Genomic DNA, 6,168 nt, shown 5'->3' with positions numbered 1-6,168 from the left:
CAAAAGAGAAGTAGAATTTCATCATGGGGAAATGCAAAGAGTATTCCAGGAAGTGAGACTCCTTTTGTCTTGTCCTAGTCCCCAAGTGCACAGAATGAGCAGAGGTCCTACTCCCCTTTAACAAGGAGCTTTCTTGAGAAGCAAGTCACTGCCCCGGGACAGAAGGGAGGTAGATTGGAGGAACAGACAGAAAGAGGATTCAACTAGGCTAAATACTAATGTGCTAAGATCTGGGTGGATAGAGCAATGGGTGGGTTTACAGGTGTTTTGAAATCACCGGCATTTTTGCTTATTTGTGCTTTTTCATTTAGGGAGGAATGGAGTACAGAATATGCATTGCTATTACAATGAGAAAAAAATACAATTTAGACAACTCCAACCTCCTCCAGAAAAAAAGAGAATGCAAAGAACATCCATATCTTTACTCAATTTAATGGTGTTGGACCTTCTGCCTCCTTCCCTGGTGGCAGGTCTTTGGATCTTCATATCTTTAGGTCTTTTGGTCTTCAGATGCCAGATCTTCACATTGCCCAAGTTTGGTCCTGCCCGGAAAACCCACCCAAGCACCAGCAAGAGCAGCACTGAGCCTTAGGAGCTGTTCCTCAGGAAGTATAAGGCAGCAAAGGCAATGTCGATAATCAATACTCAAATTGATAGATAAGTAGGTAGAGAGACAAAACGTTTAAGAGAGTCTAAGCCCATTCGGCCAGATGTCCTAACCTTATTGAAAAGAGAAGTTACTTTTATTTCCTGAAACTCTTGAATGCCTGGTGGGGAAGGTCCTAAGGAGAGGTCCTAATAAGGTGCCAATCAGCAATCTGGCAGAGGCAGAGGTACCACTATTGCTCCATCCACCTCATTAATAATTTCAGAGGGGAAGGCAAGGGGGTGCAGGCGGTGCTGAGACTAGACAACAGCAGTCAGCCTGAAACTCTAGCCTATACGGTTGAGCCTCCCCAGCAGTGGGTTACTAACAGGTGCCATGTATTGATGCCCTCGGCTCCCAGGATGGCCTGGCAGGGCCAGAGGTAGCCAAAACCACCCAAGCAGGCTCCTCCTGCAGAACTCTATTAGTTTGCCCAGGGCACCATACAAATATCATTTCCTATGCGTATCATAACACAACACCCAATCCAGAGAACACTGCGATAGGATTATGATTTAAAGATGTGCCATTTCTTGGTAATTTGCTGGTCTGAAAATTTCCAGAATTTACTGGTCTTGCAGGAGGTGATGTGAAAACATCAACAAAGACAGCAAGCATTTATGGAGCTGCTCCTTTGTGACAGGTCATGGGCTGGGAAGCTTAACTAGCATTAACTCCATCAGTGGTTTTTGCCTGCCTAGCATTCATAACCTCTTGCTCAGTAACAGCACCTATGTCTTCTTTTGCAGGAGCTCTTTCCCCCTTGGATGCAGGTAGCTGTGTCAATCCAGGTGTCCAGCTCCTCATCCATGAGGAGGTCAACCTCAAACTGAAAATTTTTTCAGAACTGACTCACCCAGTCAAGAATACCTTGAAAAAGGGAACCAGTTCTCTCTAAATTCTCTAAATCCCCTGAGCTGCCCTGCTTCTCATCCCTCCCAAGACCCAGCTCTTAACTTTTCATCATTCAGTTATATTAGCTATATCATCTCCTTCTAGTAAATTCCCTCCATTCTTCCCCAGAGCTAGCCCTTTCAGTTGTATGCCCCCAAACAATCCCAACAGATAAAAGTTCTAACCCCCTAAGAATTCTTCTATTGTATCATTATTAACCCCACGTTAAGAAAAAGTAACAGAGCTTCAGAGAGAAGTTAAAAATCTCGCCCAAATTCACAGAGCTGATGAATGTACTGTCAGAACCTGAATCCGAGCCTGACTGATCCCTGCTTTCTGCTTTCTTGCATAACCTAGGTCATGCTAATGTCTCTAAATTGCAATAACTCTCTCTGAATAAGAAACCTGGGGATCATAACACACATTGCAGAGTTGTTGAGGGTTGATGAGGATGCTGTATATGAAAGCACCTAGCTTAGAGAATGTGCTTCCTAGCTGCTAGTGCAGTGCCCCTTCCCTGAAAATGAAAATGAAAATTCTCTGCATAGTAAATCAAAGTAATTCAGGTTCTATTGATGCAAAGATTACTGGTTCTGAATTGACTTAAGGACAGTCTCACACACACAGCCTTGTTTACAGGCATCTCCCTGGTACCTCTGCCCCCTCCCCTTCCCTATTACTTTTTACTCCTGTAAAATTGGATATTTCCTGGAGCCCTGTCTATGGAAGCCCCATCAGAGCACTCAGACACCCTTAGGAAACAGAGTACAGGGCATACATAAAAATACATACAATCTGAGTCTTCCAACCAAGATGCCTTTGGAGAAGGAAGAAAGTAAAACTTTTCATTCCCCTTAAGGATGATGAAAGGAAGGCATGGAGACTCTAAATGTTTATCTCCAGGTTACATAGCAAACTAAAGGTTAAGGAGAACCAGGGAATCATATACTAGGCCATTTGATTTGAAAATACCACAGCCGAGAAGAAAGAAAACAGGTTTTCCAAGTTGTTGGTTTTGTTCCTGCCCCTACCTTCTCCCTTTTTCCCACTTCAAAAGAAATAGCTCCAGGCAGGCAACGGTGGCTCAGCAGGCAGAGTTCTCACCTGCCATGCTGGACCCAGGTTTGATTCCCAGTGTCTGTCATGCAAAAATTTAAAAAGCTCCATCATGGAAACATCTACCTTAGGAATATTTTAAGAAAGTTTCCCTAGAGCTCTGTAGTTCTTGACACATCTTGTGTCCCTAAGAGGGATCTACTTAAAATGTTCACTTCATTCATTTAGTAAGAGAAAAAAAACAAAACCCCAAAGATATATTGCCTCTGCTGGAAAAATTGCAGTCCCCTTACAAAATACTGCTCAAGGGAAAGTGTTGTTTGAAGAATTCTGATACTGTTTCAGAAATAAATCCAGGTTTCCCCAGGATTGTGATTGTGTAAAGTACAACTAAAATGTGGCCCTATATTTAGTCAATCATCATCAGATATTCACAAACTACCTGCCACAAAGCAAGGGGTTTACCAAAGTTAATATTCATCTCTAGCAAGAATGAAAGAAAATTCACACAGCTTAGATTTATTCAACAAAATTGTGACTCTAGTGATCTATCTGGTTTCAAGGGCCAAGGAAACAGCCTTCTACATTCTAATGTGATAATTTGGGGAATTCTCTTCTCCTCCTCCACATTAATTTCTTCTAATCTTGAAGGTTTTGTTTGACTGTTCTTTCTTGTTGAAAAGGCAGCATGACAACATCAAATGAGTTTTTTAAACTTAAAGGTCACCTACAATGTCACTTTAGCACAACTACTTTCCATGTTTCTTGCTACATGGTCTCTGGACTTAAGTTTTTATTGTGAATTGAAAATATTCCATTTTACTGGGACAGCCCTATTTAAAAAATCATTTCATTTATGTTGACACTCCAACTATTTCTAATTTTTTTCCTATTATAACCAACACATTTGAAATTTTAAAACTCTTTGTTAAATAATTTTATTGGGAAAAAATCATAGGTGTTGTACTTTTATGGATTTTCCTATGGATTTTATGGGAGTATTGCCCCCTCTCCCAAATTTTACCAATCCACAATGCAACCAGCAGTAAACAATGAAATTCTACCACAACCTCAAAAGCATTGTCTAACTGTTTTTTTTTTCACATGGACAGGCACCCAGAATCAACAAGGTCTCAGGCATGTCTAATTGTTTTTAAAAATAGTTACTCATAAAAGGTAAGATAGTATCACAGTGTTGCTATAATTTGCACTTTGCTATCCATGAATACATATCTAGCATTTGTTCATTATGCCATTTCCTCATATGGGTGAATTTCTTCTTAGGAACTGTGAATTTAACACAGAGAATTTTGTTTTCTTTTTCTTTTTTCAGTAGAGTTCATTGAAGTATAGTTTACATATAGCAAAGCTTACACTTTCTTAATGTGCAGTTCTATGACTTTTAACAAATACATATAGGACAGGTCTACCATTCCCAAAAGTTTTCTTGTATTCCATTGTAGTCAAACTCCCTCTATACCTCCAGCACCTGCAATGATTAATCTGTGATCTTTTCACATGGCTTTGACTTTTCCAGAATGTCATATAAATGGAATCAAACAGAATGTAGCTATCCGTGGAGTTTTAGCATGTTTTTTGTTTTGTTTTTACAAATTTGAAACACTTTTCTTTTCTATTTGCAGTATTCAAAATACTGCAAAATATTAAAGGACTTGCTCAACTCAAAAGAGCAATGCTGCGTAGGAGGAGCAGAAGTTGTAACTCTAACTTACTCAGTTTTCTTGTGCCACCACGCTCTGGCAAAAAGCTTTATAGAACTGGGCTTCCAAGAGGTCCAAGTCAATACAAATTTCTCTCTGTTTTCTCTCAATATTCCCACTCACTGCTCCTCTTCTAAAATACATTTTTTTTTGTTTAACAGATATTAATTTTTTAATCCTTGTTATGTAAGGCAAATATTTTCTTCCCTTTGTTCATTTTTCATTTTTACAGAAATTTTAAGTTGGAATTTGTATTAACAAGTTTTTCTTTCCTCCAAAGATTCTTCTGTTGCTTCCAAAGTGACATATTTTCCAAGATCTAAAACATGTTGAATGCTAGATTTTAACTAGCATTTATGGAATGTGACTTTTTTTTACATTTAATTTTGATTCACAGTGTTTGTTGTGAATGGCTTTAAAACATTTTGACCAGTGCATCCTGACCCAGTGCATACAAACATACACATGCATAAAAATGAAAAATGTTTTGGGACACAAAGCTTTTCCTCACTACGTGAAATGCACTCTGATACTTTCTAATTCTATTCTAGTTGTTTTTCCTTTAACAAAAGCTAGTCATGACCCGCCAAATTGATTTTATGACCCACAGATGAATTGAAATGTACAGTTTGAAAACTAGAAGAAAATAAGAGTTTTATTAAAGCACCACAATCTCTCTAAGGGTCCCACTCTGAGCTTGGGTGGTACACAGACATGAACTGATATATGTGAATTAAGCCAAATCAGTTAAACATTTCCCCCCAATTCCCCTTTTCAGAAAGTATATTGGTGGTCCTGGTGGGGAGAGGTTAATGAGGAATCAGACATGGTTTTGCTATTCCTGGATTAGACAGCCAGTGGCTGGGCAGCCTTCACAGGGTGGGTCTGGCCTGCTTTGGGAGTTAGACTGGCTCTGAAATGTCCTGTTGGGAAAGGCAGCTTGCAGGCCCTACTTGATGTGGAACTAGTCCCAAGCTCCAGTTGAGCTGTGAGCGGCTAAGAGCAGGTGAGGGGTAGCATGCTGGTAGCCAGGTTCTGCCAAGTGCAGACCAGAGAAAACATGTAGGAGGCCCAGGATGGGCAAGCGTAAGCATTGTGTTAGGAGGTCAGGCTGACTGGAGGAGGAGACAATAAAATGTTGCATGTGCAATGGTCCACAGACTAGAAAAACAATGACCAAAGGGAAGGACGGAGGTTGTCAACAGTTGGTCAGGTTGCCTGGAGACAGTCAATAATCCAACAGGAGGGCCTGTCTAGGTCCTAGCTGGGAACGCAGAGGTGGGTTAGCAGGTAAAGCACATGGGATTTTGTGGTCAGGAGATGCCTCCTAGCCACTGCCCTCCATGGCCCTGGCATATGAGACTTTGTGACCCACATTGGGTTGGTTGTAAGGTCTTCAAACAGTGCCTTAATTCTCTTTCCTATTTATGAGGCAAGTGACTGAGCCTTGCCAAGCTTTCCTTAAGATATACGACTATCATTTATACCTGCCCCTCCCAAATAGCTATCACTTCCCATGTTCAACCAAAAGTAAAGCAAGAGCATTAGGGGCCTAAGACTAAGGAAGTTCTGGCTCCAGTCTGTCAGATCATACTCTCTAGTGAATTAAAAATTCTGACTCTTCATATTCAGAGTTTTAAGGCCTTACCTAGTTCCCTTGCTAACTAGCTACCTAGTTTTTGCCTCCACCTGCTTCACAGCATTTATGAATATTCATGAGATAGCTCTGGAATCCAAAGATTAGAAGAACCTCTAACAGCAGTTCTGCTCTCCAGTTTGCGATTGTACTTGTGGAGAGGAACTTGCCCTGTTTCTCAAATTTTCAGTAAAATGAAGATTCCAGGATCTTTC

The sequence above is a fragment of the Tamandua tetradactyla genome, chromosome 7, assembly GCF_023851605.1.
Source record: "Tamandua tetradactyla isolate mTamTet1 chromosome 7, mTamTet1.pri, whole genome shotgun sequence".
Classification (NCBI taxonomy): Eukaryota; Metazoa; Chordata; class Mammalia; order Pilosa; family Myrmecophagidae; genus Tamandua; species Tamandua tetradactyla.
Note: the sequence above shows the minus strand (reverse complement) of the source record.